This window comes from Phyllopteryx taeniolatus, chromosome 10 (assembly GCF_024500385.1).
Source record: "Phyllopteryx taeniolatus isolate TA_2022b chromosome 10, UOR_Ptae_1.2, whole genome shotgun sequence".
NCBI classification, from domain to species: Eukaryota; Metazoa; Chordata; class Actinopteri; order Syngnathiformes; family Syngnathidae; genus Phyllopteryx; species Phyllopteryx taeniolatus.
In genome coordinates, this window is record NC_084511.1 from 16771351 (window position 1) to 16788147 (window position 16797).

Here is a 16797-nt window from a genome sequence, read left to right on the forward strand (position 1 = left end):
TTTGAGCTTCTTTGAGCAGCCTCAGGGTGGTGCTTTGTATCTGTTATCTCATTAATGAGAATCAACACATTGCAGGTGGCCTCCAATTAGCCAGTTAAGGACATCACTGTCAGAACATTGATATAAGTGTGGTGTTTTGAGTCTACTCCATGCACTTCCATAAACTCTGACTTCATCATGTTTATTCCTCACACTCAGATAGAACCAGCGTTGGGCCTTTGAAAAGGTGCGGTCCCTCACATTCATGACTAGGGCACACAGTGTCCTCTGCTGTCCACTATGGAGCAGATGGTAGGTGCAGCATGGCTTGTCATACTTGCAGTGGCAGTTGTTAGGGGAAGGGAAAGACTTTGTAGCAGTTACCAGCTATGGTCTCATCTTTTTCCCCCCCTTTGTGTTCCATCCATCCATTCATTTTCTTTACCACTTATCCTCACTAGCTGACTCTGGGCGAGAGGCGGGGTACAGCCTGAACTGGTCGCCAGCTAATCACAGGCCACATATAGTCAAACAACCATTCACACTCACATGCACACCTGCGGGCAATTTGGAGTCTTCAATCAACCTACCATGCATGTTTTTTAATGTGGGAGGAAACCAGAGTACCTGGAGAAAACCCACACAGGCAGGGGGAGAACATGCCAACTCCACACAGGTGAACCTCAAATCCTCCTCAGAGCTGTGAGGCAGATGTTGATATTGAACGTTGGCCGACTGGTTAGCAAGCAATATGGAAAATGGAAAATTCCTTTGTGTGATACCTGGCCACAATCCTGTGTTGACAGTCTTCTTTAAAATGGACTAATCACCTGAATCAAGGAGGTCTATAAAGCACACAAGGGCAAACATTAAACTGTACGGTACCTTTCAGGCATTACAGTTCTTCCTGTGTGGCGTTGTCATTTCTAAACATAAATTACAGTTGCAAAACAGTATGTTAAGTTAATTGAAAACTGTGCCTGTATTTGTGTGTGTGCATTTCATTGAGACTATAGTTCACTTTATTAACAAAAGTATGGAGACACGACACTAAATTTATTAATGGATTCATAGGTTTCATTAGTAAACAAATTTACGGACGTTGAGTGCCCCAGAAGTCAAACAAACCTTGGAGTTCTAGCCATCATTGTGTGTGAAAACACCAAAACCTCTGACACTTCCACTCACCATGCACCATCCAGTTACAGACTTTGGAAAGTGATTTTAGTCATTTGTTTCTAAATACATTAAATAAGTATGTGCTGAAAACGTGCAAAGACTGAGAACAATTTAGTACTGTATTGTTGATATAGCGTTAAGCTCTTTTTTTACCGTATTGCCTGGAGTTTTAGGCTGTGGCTAAAACCAAGCCCAAGTTGGCACTTAATGAATTACATATCAATCACAAATGAATTTTACCAAGCAGATGCTAACATGAAACCAATCTGCTTACTTACTTACAAATTTAACTTCACTGTCCAGCAATTCATTTTAAAAAATAACAATAATTTAATGCTCATTTTATTGTTGTTTTCTTGTTGGAAGCATAACGACCGGCATTAAAATGAACCCCCCCACCCCCAAAAAAAAAATTCAAAAATAACAATTTTAAAAAAAAAGAGTGAGCTCCAAATAGAAACACAAGCAACACTCATTAATTCCACCAATCTGCATATTTTTATGCTCTCTCTGGAATGCCCTAAAATGAGGCCAAAACTCCCTGCTCTGTCTAAGATGCCATATAGCAGACAAGTAGCTAGCATTGGGTACCAGCTGTTAGCCAGCTTGCTTGACAGCAAAGAGCAGCATAATGGAAGATTCTAGTAGATGCCCGACAGGCAGGCGAGGGTCCGTGAAGGGGAGATGAATGTGAAATTATAATAAAGTGTTATGGGATTAGAGTTTTGCTTATTCTTAGGATGAATTCTTTATACAGCCATATACCTTACTTTACAGTTTGTAGTGGGATATTTTAAGAACCCTGACTTCAACCCCATCAAGCACATTTGTATGATTTAGAATAGGGATTATGTCTTCCTAGAAGAGTGGAAGCTAATGTTGCAAAGGAGGACTCAGGGACCAACTCCATATTTGATGTAATGGCCAGGTGTCCAAATACTTTTGCCCATGTAGATTACCTACTACTTTGCCTGGATGTTATTTGCTCTTTTTTTCCATTTTTATCGTGAAAGACTTTAGAATCAGACTTGTATGTGACAGTTTGCTGCCAGCTAATAGCTTTTATTTTGTACAAATCTGAGACTCGGAGATGAGCATCAACAGACATGATGTTGTGAGTCGGATTTAATATTTAATTCCACATAAGACTCTCATACCCCTCATTTTTGGGGGCTATAGAATTCATTATTAGTCATCCAGAGACATTGGTCACCATTGTTTTCATATACATTCCTTGTGGATGTGATCAGGACACACGGTTTGCTGAGGTGTCTGACTTTCAGACTACAATAGGGGAAAAAAAATAAAAAGTGATTGCTGTCACTCCTGTAACAGAGAGTTGTTCACAATTGATAAATCCATCCAAAATTAGATCTCACTGCACATGTATCCACAGACAGACATGGAGAAAAAAATAATAGAGAGCATTAGCGTGATGGATTGATGGCTGGATCATATCCCAAGATTTGCTCGTTACTGTTTTATTAAGTAGAGATTAAAATGCAGCACATTACACCATCTATCCCTCCTCTCAATCATTAAAGTGCTTGAATATGAAATGCACAATAGCTCCAAGCAGTTTAAAATGCATTTCAGTAGAAAGTCTAGCTGCTTATTTTCAAACCACAGAAAGAGAAGAAATCAGTACATATTGATCTTGCCGCATCCACGGGAGGTTATGAACTAGCGCGGACAATTTCCACAGCTAGAGCTCTCACCTCTCTGTTGCATCTCATATGGTTTCTCAGTATGCTGCACACATGCCTTTTAGGTTTGTAAATATCTCTGTGGCATGCCCAACATATACTGTACACGTGCCTCACTCTTTTGTTGATGCACACCTTATTGCCTTATTTATGATTCACCCACAATCCTTCCAATCAACCAGCACTTGCTTCATTTTTTTTATCCACTAAAAGCAAATGAATAATTTCAAGAGGTCCCAATGCAGATGGTCAAAGGGCTTTATCTGATTAGTCTTTCAATGTACTGTGGTAAAACTACATGGCAGCCAACCATCCCATGGGTGTAGAGAAAGCACTCCACTTCCAGGCTTTCAAACTAAACAAGTACGGGTATGTGTCGAACAAAATGTGCTTAAAGTTCCCTTCCCTTTTCTTCAAAGACCACATCAGTGCAAATGGTCTTGAGTGTATTGACCTGCAGCTATAACCTTAAACATAATCCTCTGTAGACTTTAGTGGGTTTACCTCAGAGATATAGTCAAGCCTATAAAGCAAGAGGATCAATAATAGATTGCTTACAGTATGGAGCAATGGGAATGTTTTATGCCCAATAAGTGATCATTAAAAGAACCTTCTCTAGAGTTTAAGTCCAAAGTGGCCACTTTAGAATTGTAAGGTTAACTCTATATAAAAGCAGTACACAACAGCATCATTTGCATGTGGTACAGTATATAACAATATGCAGTATATACAGGAAGCGAAATTTAGGACTAGGAAAAAAATGAATGCCACTTAGAACGTAAACTCAAGGGTGCTCTGTCACTAAATGATGTTAGGAGTGGGCAATATGGACCCAATATTCATCCATCCATCCATTTTCTGAGCCGCTTCTCCTCACTAGGGTCGCGGGCGTGCTGGAGCCTATCCCAGCTGTCATCGGGCAGGAGATGGGGTACACCCTGAACTGGTTGCCAGCCAATCGCAGGGCACAGAAACAAACAACCATTCGTGCTCACAGTCATGCCTACGGGCAATTTAGAGTCTCCAATTAATGCATGTTTTTGGGATGTGGTAGGAAACCGGAGTGCCCGGAGAAAACCCACGCAGGCACGGGGAGAACATGCAAACTCCACACAGGCGGGGCCGGGGATTGAACCCGGATCCTCAGAACTGTGAGGCTGACGCTCTAACCAGTCGCCCACCGTGCCGCCGGACCCAATATTATATCACAATATTTCAAATTTATGAGACAATTTGCAATATCTTTCTTATATACTGTACTATTTGAAATGTTGTTCTCATATCAATTATGCTAAAATGCTAAACGATACTTAGATTATAGCAACAGCAGATTTGTTTTGTTTTTGTTTCTTTGAAGAGCAGCGGCGTGCATTTGAACTGTGAATTTAGGGATAATATGCCATTTTTAAGGATCTGTTCAGTGCTTTCGGATAGTTGCTGTTTGTCTTTATTTATAAAAAAAAAAAAAAGTCAAGTAAGATTAAATGGAAAATAATTTGGAATATAATTATAATAATATAATGTACCTTTTCTTATTTTCATCTATTTGGCTAGAATATTGTAAGCAAGAACCCCCACAATTCATGCACCTTTAAGCCTGTAGTATAGAAAAGGTTGCTTTTATGTATTGAATCTATATTGATCCAAATGCAAGAAAATGTTCATGTGAAGGCTGTATTTGGAAATACACTGTAGAATAGCAGCTAACTTCTATGTCACATTCCTAATAATCTACAAATCCCAATTCCAATGAAGTTTGGATATCGTGTAAAATGTGAATAAAAACACAATAAAATGATTTGCAAATCCTTTTCAACCTATGTTAAATTGAATACAGTACAAAGACAAGATATTTAAAGTGCAGCCAAACAGAACAAAAAAATGTCTTGTTCACAAGCCACTGACACTGAATGAATGGATAAAAAAATGTGAAGTATGTGAAATCAGGCTTCAAAATGGTCAAGACTTGAGATATTCTTTCGACTTCCACATGCTATGGGTGTGTTGCTAAATGCTCTCAAAATCCTGCCTCCCGGAACTTTCAACTGTCAATCAAAGACGTGCCTCCTCTACGGCTCCTCCTAAGCAGGGAGAGAAGAATTCTCTGTGATTGCAAACGCTCTCATGGGCCACCGAGAGACATTCTGGGGCGCCCATCGCTTTGTCTCTGTTGATATTCGGTGGGCCGTTAATCAAGGCGTAAAGGGTCATCAGCCGCGACACATCGCGAGGAGGAGGGGGAGAATGGGGGTAAAATTCATCGAGGCAGGGGGACTGTGCTGCATGCACTGCTGTGGTCACCAAGGTTCCGCCTTTTGTGGCCACAGCTGGATGTTTTTTCCCCCCCATTAGCACTTTAATGTTCAAACTGATTAGCGTTATTGTTTTGTTTTGTTTTTTGCAAATATTCTCTAATTTTTTTATTTGATGCCTCCAACACATTCCAAAAAAAGCTGGGACAGGGGGCACAAAAGACTCCTGTTTATAACATTGGACTGGTGAACAGGTTCGTTGGAAACAGGTGAGTGTTACGATTAGGTATAAAAGGAGCATCCCCGAAAGGCTCAGCTGATCACAAGCAAGGATGGGGCGAGGGTCACCACTTAGTGATAAATAGCCCAACACTTTAAGAACAACAATTCTCAACGTACAATTGCTAGGAATTTAGAGATTTCATCATCTACGGTCCATAATATCATCAAAAGAATCCGAGAATCTACACAAATCTCTGCACGTAAGCGGCAAGGCCAAAAACCAACATAGAATGCCCATGACCTTCGATCCCTTAGGTGGCACTGCATTAAAAACCGGCATCATTGTGTAAAGGATATTGCCACAAGGGCTCAGGAACACTTCAGAAAAAAACATTTTCAGTTAACACAGTTCAATAGGCTCCAGCGCCCCGTGACCCTAACCAGGATAAGTGGTATTGAGAATGGATGGATGGATGGAACACAGTTCATCGCTACATCTACAATTGCAAGTTAAAACTCTACCATGCAAAGCAAATGCCATATATCAACAACATCCAGAAACATCACCGGCTTCTCTGGGCCTGAGCTCATCTGAGATGGACTAACTTGAAGTGGAAAAGTGTGCTGTGGTCTGATGCGTCTAATGTGCATTTAAAATCTTTGGGGAAATTATGGACGTTGTGGCCTCCGGGCAAAAGAGGAAATGGACCATCTGGATTGTTATCAGTGCAACGTTCAAAAGCCAGGATCTGTGATGGTATGGCATGTGTTCGTACTCATTGCATTGGGAACTTGCACATCTGTGAAGGCACCATTCATGCTGAAAGGTACATACAGGTTTTGGAGCAACATATGCTGCCATCCAAGCAATGTCTTTTTTTAGGGACACCCCTGCTTATTTCAGCAAGGCAATGCTAAGCCACATTTTGCACATCTTACAACAGCGTGCCTTCGTAGTAAAAGAGTGCGAGTACTAGACTGGCTTTGGCAGCAGTCCAGACCTGTCTCTCATTGAAAATTTAAGCCGCACAAAATATGACAATTGAGACTGTTGAGCAACTGAAGTTGCACATCAAGTGAGAATGGTAAAGAATTACACCTACAAAGCTTTAACAATTACTGTCATCAGTTCCCAACTGCTTATTGAGTGTTGTTAAAAACAATTTTTTTTAAAAGGAGAGGTGATGGGCACAGTGGTAAACATGCCTCTGTCCCTGGTTTTTAGGAACATATTGCAGGCATCAAATTCGAAATGAGTGAATATTTGCACTAACAACAAAAATAAAATCAAGATGACCAGTTTGAACAGTAAATATCTTCTTTGTAGTGTATTCAATAGAATATAGGCTAAAAAAAAAAAAAGATTTGTAAATAATTATATTCTTTTTTTATTTACATTTTACACAACATCCCAACTTCATTGGAATTGGGGTTTGTGAATGAGTGTGCAGTATTACGTTGTATTAAATAAGATGCATAAAAACAACCTGACATGCCTATCAAATTGTAAGTCTGTTATGTAATTTTAGGTCAATGCCTGCTCAGACAGCGTGATGTAACACATCTACAGTATATTCTTTAACGCTCAAAAGGGTTCTTTTCCTTGCCACTGGCACTGCAGTCAAACTTGTTTGGCACTGACTCATCTACTTAATATGCATGTATTTCCACCTACTGGTGAAAAGTTGATACTGCACGTCACTCTGGGCACTTAATTGTCATCAGTTTGTGCTCTGTGAATTACTGCAGCAAAACCGAACTGACATAGGACATGCGTATAAAAATGCAACATATTTTTAGAACTGACTGCAGTCGGTTGAGCATATCCTCTGGTGCTTATAGCTGTTATTAAAAAAAACAAAAAAAAAACAGGCTGGTTGAGGCCTCCACTGATTTGTGCCTCTGATCTCAGATGGTGTTGCACGTAATTTGTCTTGCGCATCCTTTGTGCAGCAAATTTCCCCTCATACTAAAGCAAATTGTTTAAGCCATTCATGCCTTCCACATTATGGCATACATGTCATCGAAGCTTGCTTTGCTGCTCACTTGAGATTAAACTAAATCATGCCTCCTTCCCTTGTGTGTTGATGCAGTGTTACTTCGGTTTGCTGCTGTAGCTGTTGAATAATGCGCTCATCAGATTTCAGCAACAATATCTTAAATGTGTGCTTGAGATGCACATCAAAAGTGGCAACAGATGTTTCTTCTATGCTGAAGATATCCTTATCCTAGTGTCAATATGGATATGCAATATTTTTTTTTGGGTGATCAAACAGTCTTTGCTCATAAAGACAATGTCAGTATGGAAAACAAAAGAAATCAATGTGGGATTGAAGTGGTTGCCTTATTTCCTTTGGAGAGCAGTGTATTGCTGATTGAATGTTCAGAGCCATTCAGGACCAAGATTGCCTCTTCTCTTTATAGGCAGCTCAACTTGGATTGACTCTCCATCTGATGCTGGTAAAAAGAGCTGAATTCTCAACAGTCTGGATTTCATTCTGGAGGCCCATGTTCCTACGGTCAGGCAGACCTTTCTTCGTCCAAATGCAGGATTGCATCCAATTCCAAATTAAAGTTTTGAGAGGTGCCCACAATAGCAGAAGGCTACACGGTGGATAATGTGATTTTCCATTGTTTTCATTCTCGAGCAATTGTCTTGTGCCCACTGTGTTCTCATTTGACATGAAAAGATGTGCATGGTGGCTACATCTGCAAAATGTTTCCCCATGCATTCACAATTCCCTTCTGTAATCTCCTGCAATGAAGCTCCTGGGCTTGGCTGTACAGCATGGCTGGCTGTGTGAGTTATGGCATGCCAGCTCTTCAGGAGGGTTTTGACGAACAAGTAGAAGTCGAGATTTTCACATAGAACATTCCAAATAGTTAATCTATTATCATTGTGGTGAATTAGGAAAACCATACAAATGGATCAGATATGCTGCAATATAGGGCAGACAGCACTGATCCCTGGGGGCTTGAACAAGGAAGCTTGGATTAATTTCTCTCTTTCCCGAAGGCCTTTTTTTTCTCCCCGTCTTTCTTGCACTTTGCATGTTTACGTTCTAAGTTATGTGGAAAGACATATATCACAGTCAGTGGAGCATTGTGATGAAAGCTTTACGAGAGAATTTCAACCATGACTACGGCCAGCATCCAATTGCAAAGTCATTAGTTTTCTCCTGCTCATAAATGAAAATTCTCCCCAGCTATTTTGCTTCATGGGTCTCAGTATAGCCATAACCTTCCCTGTTAGCGGTGTCAGCTGAATTGGCCGAAACTATCCATTTAGCGCAGTGTTGGGAATTAGTGCTGTCCAAAAGCCTGCAGAGAAACGGAGCAGGTCTTTATCTTTCTGCGTTGTCCCTGGGGATAGATTCCGTATTAAAATTGTATTTGTTCCATCCCCAATTTTCAGTTTGCTTCTCACATCTAACAATAATGAGCAAATCATTTACCCTGTTGCTACCAGGTGGCAGAAAATTACAGGAGGAAAATTTGTTTAAAACACTGATCAAGTAATTTGTTTAAAAAAAAAAGGGTGCGGGAAAATTCAGATAGTGGCGATGTGGTTCGCAAGATGGGAGTCGAAAAGGGATTGAGTCAACAGTTTACTCTCCACACCACAAAATAAACAAACAGTTAACAGCAGCTATAGACCGCCTTTTGATCACTAAGTCATCTTCTTCTGCTACTGGAAGTTTTTTTAAAATAAGCAAAATAAAAGCAAATACAAATACAGTATATAAAATAAATACAAATAAATACATCTACAACCAAACAGTACAGTGATATAATTTCATTATTACGTAATACACTACATTATATCATAGCATATGATGATTCAAAGGTTCAGGCTAAGCAGGCTAAGGGATCATGTACATTGTACAGTATCTGTAGTGTGTGTTGTGTTTCAGAATAAGGGCATATAAAGGAAGTGTTATGTTAACTGTGTGAACGTTACTAACTAGCTAGGAGTCAGACTTAACTTTACTCATTAGACTATTGTTATATTTACACTATTATTATTACTGTATTTATCATTTGGGTGGTTCACTTACCAATCTGAATTTTCTTATTCTTTCTTAGAAATCCACACAAACATACACACGCACTAGCGTGGAAATGGCATTTTATTTTAGTTTGTAGTTCTGCTGTTTTGAATGAAACAGAATTTTTATAGGGATATTACAACATTATTGCATGTGACATGACAGACATCGTTGAATGGACCTTTGACTCATTGAATAATGTTTTTGTGGCCATTTAGGATTTGTATTTGAGCACCCCTGTTCTATATGTGTACTCGTAATGGCAATTAAAGTCACTCCTTCTAACCTTGAATTGGACGTCTCTACTCTCTACCCAGAACCGAAGGCTGAACCTATACCCCAATATCCACATGAGCAGGCTGAAGCCGATTTATAGTTATTCACTCTTGGGGGGGGGTTGCTAAAGAACCACATTAACAAATTATTGATTGAATGATGAGGGATGAATCTCCATTGAGACATTTTGGATAATAGATTCCGATTGGTTACGTGCTTTTAATGCTCAGGGTAGAATAAATAGGGATGAAAGAAAAAATTAAGATTAGCTGTCCTTTTGTTTCCGGTAAATGTAGAAGGGAAAAGTTTTTTGTCAAATGTAAACACTCACAATTCTTACCTTTCATTCTTACATTTCTAAACACATCCTCCACTACTTGTTGAAATTGATTCATTTTCATGGATTGTAAATAACAGCGACAGCTCTCAGTGAACGTTCGAACAAAATCCATTCTGGGATGACGAGCAACCTCTACTTGTTGGAAGAATAAAATGTTCTCGTTGGAAATAATGGAAATGTAAATATTCCTATGCAGAGTCAAACTGTTGCCCCTATGAAACCTTCATAACCAGGATTTTTTTTTCGTTAAAATCTTAACAGTCCTAACTGTTCCACAAGTGTAAAAATAAGTTAAAATACTGTATAATGAGGCTCATGTCGAACCAATTGCGTGGTCATCATCCATTATATATTTAACATTCTTAACAGTCATAAAAGTGTAAGAAGTCAACCATTGTATAATCCATCCATCCATTTTGTATACCGCTTGTTTGCATTTGGCCAAGCCCAATTGACATCGAGTCAGAGTCAGGACACAGCACGGACTAGTTGCCAGCCAATCGATGGCACATGTAGACAAACAACCATTCACACTCACATTCACAATTATGAGCAAATTAGAGTTACCCTAACATGCATGTTTTTCCAATAGGGGAAGAAGACTGAGTACCCAGAGAAAACTCCACACTGAGAGTTGAGGTTCGAGCCCAGAACCTCTCGATTGTGAGTTAGATGTGCTAACCATTAGGCCACTGTGCTCCCACTGTGCTGTATGATAAAACAATTGTTTCCTCACTGTTACTGATGGTGAAGTTTACTCACCATTTACTCACAAAATGGGGAATTGAGTTTTACCGCGTTCAACTTATCCATATTGTACTGAACAGGAGAGAGATGCTCGAACCGCTTCAATTGCTACCCTGCAATGACGGTGCAATAAGTTCCTTTTCTGGTTCTATGGTCAAAATTACACTTTTCCTATTCCCATCAATAATGTATGCGGTGTGATGGCATCACAAAAGCCCCACCAAAAACAATATACCCTTTTAGTACGATTTGAGGGGCATTCAACTTTAGAGGTTCTACTGTATACGTGTCTTTAACACAATTAACGATGAAGTTCAACAATGGTCTTCCTTTCATTATCCTATCTGCATTCGAACTCTGGTCCTCTGCTGCTCAACATTCCTGACCACTCTGCCATTAATAATTTAGAATTTTATTGCCATGTATAAGGTCAGAAAGAATGTACAGAAAGCCTATCAATTAGGGAGACTGTCAGCCATCTGGAGTTCTTAAGCTCCACACGCAAGTCTAGCTTCCTCTGAGACTCTTTTTCTTTTATATGTACACATGCAAAACAACCACAATAGTACAGCACAGAATTGCCTAAATGTATAGTGTTTACATTTTACATTTAGTTCACACCTAATTACGTTTACTTATTTAAATCATCATTTAAACATTTACTTTTCATTATACCTTGTTTCCAATTATACTTGCCAAGTTAATAGCACTGAAACTCATTTATTGAATAATGACTTCAGTGACAACACTGCGCACGGCCATTCGGCTAACCTTCCCTCTCACTAACAGCCTTTAATCAACGGAAGCACAAAGATTTGGAAAACAGAAATGGCTAAATCAATTTCAATCAACAAGAACATGTCCTAATACTCACCATGAGGCACTGAGGCACGAGTAAGAAATTTGTGCAACTGAACCTGACAGAGAGAAAATAAGTAGGCCTATAGTATTTGAAGCAAACAATATAGCATTTAAATTATCGTTTGTAGCAGGAGGATGAGCCAATAGAAAAATAGAGCCATAAAACTATTTTTATGTGGACATAAGATATGATTACAACACTTAAATATATGCATAGTTAAACAACAGATTAGATAGAAAGGATGCTGTTAAACCAAATAATACGTCATAAGCAAATATTGGTACCTACATGGTGGTCAGCGGCATGTTTACAGATGTCTTCCAAGTTTGAACATAGCTCGTTAGCTCATCAAATCTTGGAACACTGCCAGTGTTACATTTGTCCATATAATTTTCGACCCACATAAAGGACAGAAAGATGCTGAGAAGATTAAGACCGGGACCTGTCAAGAGTAGACTGTTCTTCTATTTTTTTTTTTCCATTAAGAGATTAGGACATGTCATGTTTCTACATGGAATTGCACCTACTGACAAACAAGAAGGGCACTTATGGTGACATATGAGTTGACTCAGTCTACAACCACATAAAACAACCACAAACACACATTTATAATTGGCATTTTCAGTGACGCTGATAATCTTTTTTAAACATGACCATCACATATAGGGTATATGATATTATTATAATGTCAACATTTATCCCATAATATTAAGAATGGATATTTAAGATATTTTGGAGCTTGTGCATTGACACGTGTTTATCAGAGCTCTGTGACTTGAAATGTTACCTAAAGTGTTAAATCATGGCAGCCCACATTTACCCCAATATAAAATGAGTGATTAGTGGCCACTGAAGAATAACCATAGAACACTTGTGACAACATCAGTGTAAAGTTAGCTGTTGATTCATGATTTTGGCTGTAGTATCACGGTTTTCATTGCTAGATTGAAAGGATGGAACCTTTTGGTTTTCAGCCAGTCAACTAAAAACAAAAATTATATTGAATAAACAAACCTAATAATAATAATAATAATAATAATAATAATAATAATAATAACCATTACAGATTGAAATAAACTCTTAAGATTATCGAAAGGGCCAGCATGGTGCACGACTGGTTAGCACATCTGCCTCACAGTTCTGAGGACTGGGGTTCAAATCCCGGCCCCGCCTCTGTGATGTTTGCATGTTCTCCTCGTGCCTGGGTGGGTTTTCTCCGGGCACTCCGCTTTCCTCCCACATCCCAGAAACATGCGTGGTAGGTTGATTGAAGACTCTAAATTGCCCGTAGCCGTGAATGTGAGTGCAAATGGTTGTTTGTTTCTATGTGCTCTGCGATTGGGTGGGGACCGGTTCAGGTTGTACCCCGCCTCCCGCCCGACGGTAGCTGGGATAGGCTCCAGCAGCCCACAACCCTAGTGAGGATGAGCAGTAAAGAAAATGGATGGATGGGTGGAAGACTTCTGTGGAGTTCTTCCTTTGTTTGCATGGGTTTTCTCTGGGTATTCCAGCTGCCTCCCATATTCCTTCCATATTGTATATTAGGTTGAAGACTCTAAATTGGCCATAGGTGTGAAAGTGAGTGTGAATTGTTGTTTGTTTATATGTACAGTGGATGCCCACTATTCGCAGGGGATAGGGACCAGGCCCAACCACAAATAAAATCCATGGATAATTGGCACCCATTATAATTGCATTGGAGAAAAAAACAATTTTTTTTAAACCCCGCAAAAAATGGTCCCGTCACCCGCCGCCCCCCCACCCACCCAACAAAAAACAAAAAACTGAATAGAAACGTTAGCATCGATGCAAGCCGTTAACTTGGAATTACAGTCCCTTTGTTTTCCTTACTACAAGGCAATGTGCCATTCAAACGATAGTGAAGCTTGCTGTTTATTTATTTAATTAGCATTAAAACACATATTTAAGTTTGAAAAAGTAAAGTGTGTTTCATTTATAGAACACCACTTGTTTAAAGTTCAATTTCGTCAATGTGTAGAACATTAATGAGTTCACTTTGCCACCAATTATTTTTGAAAAAATTTGTGTTAAATTTTTCAAATGCAAGCCAGTGCAAGGCAGCATTGGATGAATATCTTCAAAGTCAGTTTAGATAGCTTTCTAATCAATTCTCAGTCGACCCACATGAGCATTAACGTGGCAGGGGAGGCCGACCCAGACATCTGTCCCGATGAATTTTGCATAAAGAAACCATCTTTGTGGGAACACCCTCTTTCAAATAGTGTATGAAACATGTACAATAATCAGTGGAATGAAGCCTAGCAGCACGAATGGAGTTGAAGGGGCACACTTGCGGTCCAGCTTAAGGGCAAACGTGATGGGGAACCTGCTGCTGTGTCAACCAACCAGACTGCATATTTTTTGTATATTCCTGAGCTTTCATTAATACGACTTTAGCTTGAGTCCATTCCTTGCTTTGTATTTTTACTCAAACCATTCAAATTAACAGATCAGATTTAATGGAAAAGATAGCTCATTCTCTCTACTTCTTCCCTGTTCTCTTGTCATGCTTTTAAGTTACGTAAAACATTTACCACAGATAGGGATAAACTATTTTTTAACCTTTCTGTGCTCAGTGGAGCGACGCCAGCTCTTTCAAATGAAACTGCAATGCAATAGTGTCTTTTTATTGTCACTACAATCTTGTTATTGCTCTCAATGACAAGTCATCGCTCCAGTCACCTGGAGTTTAACCCATGGATTACTTTTGGCTGCCATGTACATGAACAGACGGTTTGAGGGCATATATCTGCTCTGTCACAGCCAATGTTAAGTGACATAGTGTAATCACTGTTTTCTCAAAGTGAGCAGTGTGCTTCCAAGTTGTGAAAAGTACCTCTTTATTTAGTCTTCGATAGTAAGGCTGCAAGAGTTTTATATAAAATACATATATTCCAATCTCTAATTTAGTTAAGCAAGATACCCGATGATAATAATCACAGTCAATGTTTATTGTGTCATGAACGGAACACACACCCATGACAGTACTCCCCCCCCACCCTTAATGGCCGGCCCCAGACGGCCCCGGAGCCCCAGGATGCACAACTGGAAGTCCCGAATGAGTGAGTCATCAACGAGAAACCCAGACAGCACACACGAACGTTCCTCAGGCCCGTAGCCCTCCAAGTCCACCAGATATTGAAACCCCCTCCGACGAGACGACAACAGCCGCCTCGCCGTGAAGACAGGGCCCCGTCCACAAAACGGGGGGGCGGAGGGGGGCTGGAAGGCGGGACCAGAGGGGACTCCCGGCCGGGCTTGAACAGGCTAACGTGAAATGCAGGGTGGACCCCATCGACCTTGGGAGGCTAAGCTTCATGGTAACAGGGTTGATGGCCTTCGTGATGGGGAAGGGCCCACCGAACCTGGGAGCGAGCTTCCAGGACTCCACCCGGAGTGGAACATGCTTGGTAGAGAGCCAAACTCGCTGACCCACTACGTAGTTCGGGGCCGGTGTCCTCCTACGGTCAGCTGCGGTCTTGTAGGACCGTCCTTGGCGGGCTCGCTCCCAGGTCCTCCTTCAGCGTCTCACCAAGGTCAATGCAGATGGAACCGTGGATTCTGGGGTTATGGCAGGAAACAGAGATAGTTGGTAACCATGCACAATGTGAAAAGGCGATAGACCAGTTGATACAGAGGGGAGAGAATTGTGAGAGAACTCGACCCAAACCAGCTTCTGAATCCAGGATTGTTGCTCCAGTGACGCGAGACATCGGAGCCCAGTCTCCAGGTCCTGGTTCAGCCTCTCAGTTTGTCCGTTGGTTTCAGGATGAAACCCAGAAGACAGACAGACGGTAGCACCTGTTAATTTGCAAAACTCCTTCCAAAATCGTGAAACAAATTGGGGGCCCCTATCCGATACCACAATCTTTGGAAAACCATGAAACTTGAATACCTGGTTTAGCATCAACTCGGAAGTTTCCTTAGCTGAGGGGAGTTTCGGCAGTGCAATGAAGTGTGCCATCTTAGAGAACCTGTCAACAACTGGGAGAATGCTGGTATTTCCTTTAGAGGCCGGTAATCCTGTCACAAAGTCTACGGAAATGTCTGACCAAGGACGTTGTGGTATTGACAGGGGTTGCAATTCCCAAGAAGGACGTTGACGAGAGGTCTTATTAGCAGCACATACCTGGCAAGCATTGACGTAATGGATAACATCTCGTCTAACATTAGGCCACCAAAAGCCCTGTTCGACCACAGATTGAGTTTTGGCAATGCCTGGGTGACATACAGTCCTGTTAGTGTGAGCCCAGTGGATAACTCTTCCCCTTAAGGTCGGGACCACATAAAGCCTGTTTTCAGGGCAATCTTGAGGACCGGGGTTCAAATCCGGCCCCGCCTGTGTGGAGTTTGCATATTCTACCCTTGCCTGCGTAGGTTTTCTCCGGGTACTCCAGTTTCCTCCCACTTCCCAAAAACATGCGCGGTAGGTTGATTGAAGACTCTAAATTGCCCGTAGGTGTGAATGTGAGTGCGAATGGTTGTTTGTTTATATGTGCCCTGCAATTGGCTGGCGACCAGTTCAGGGTGTACCCCGCCTCTTGCCCGAAGATAGCTGGGATAGGCTCCAGCACGCCCGCGACCGTAGTGAGGATAAGCGATACAGAAAATGGATGGATGGATATTATATAATACATACATAATATACATCCATCCATCCATTTTCCATACTGCTTATCCTCACTGGGGTCGCGGGTGTGCTGGAGCCTATCCCAGCTGACTCTGGGTGAGAGCCGGGGTACACGTAACTGCTAAACTAGCTTTCAGCCAATCAAAAGCCGCGGTACGTACGCGTCTAACGACGATCCTCATTCTAGTAGAATCCCAGTACATTTGTTGACAACCCCAGCACAAAGTTATCATCCACCACGCAAGAACAACAATTACAATTACTACGAACTATAAAATAAATATTTCTGGTCAAGAATTGCAGTTGGCCAACTTCATTAATTATAATAGAACCTTACCACAGCACAAAACCAAGCAAGACCGCATCAGTAGCCTATAATAATAATAATAATAATAATAAGGCGGCACGGTTCTGAGGATCCGGGTTCAATCCCCGGCCCCGCCTGGGTGGAGTTTGCATGTTCTCCCCATGCCTGCGTGGGTTTTCTCCGAGCACTCCGGTTTCCTCCCTCATCCCAAAAACATGCATTAATTG

At 40.9% G+C, this 16797-nt stretch overlaps 1 long non-coding RNA gene across 1 annotated transcript; it reads right to left on the minus strand.

Annotated features, from left to right (window-relative positions):
* Nucleotides 1-14456: 14456 nt before the first annotated feature.
* Nucleotides 14457-16183, minus strand: LOC133484783 (uncharacterized). Its single transcript, XR_009790494.1, has 2 exons — nt 15304-16183; nt 14457-15194 (listed from the first exon to the last, which is right to left on the minus strand). It is a non-coding gene; the product is annotated as an uncharacterized LOC133484783 (long non-coding RNA).
* Between the last annotated feature and the right edge of the window lie 614 nt (nt 16184-16797).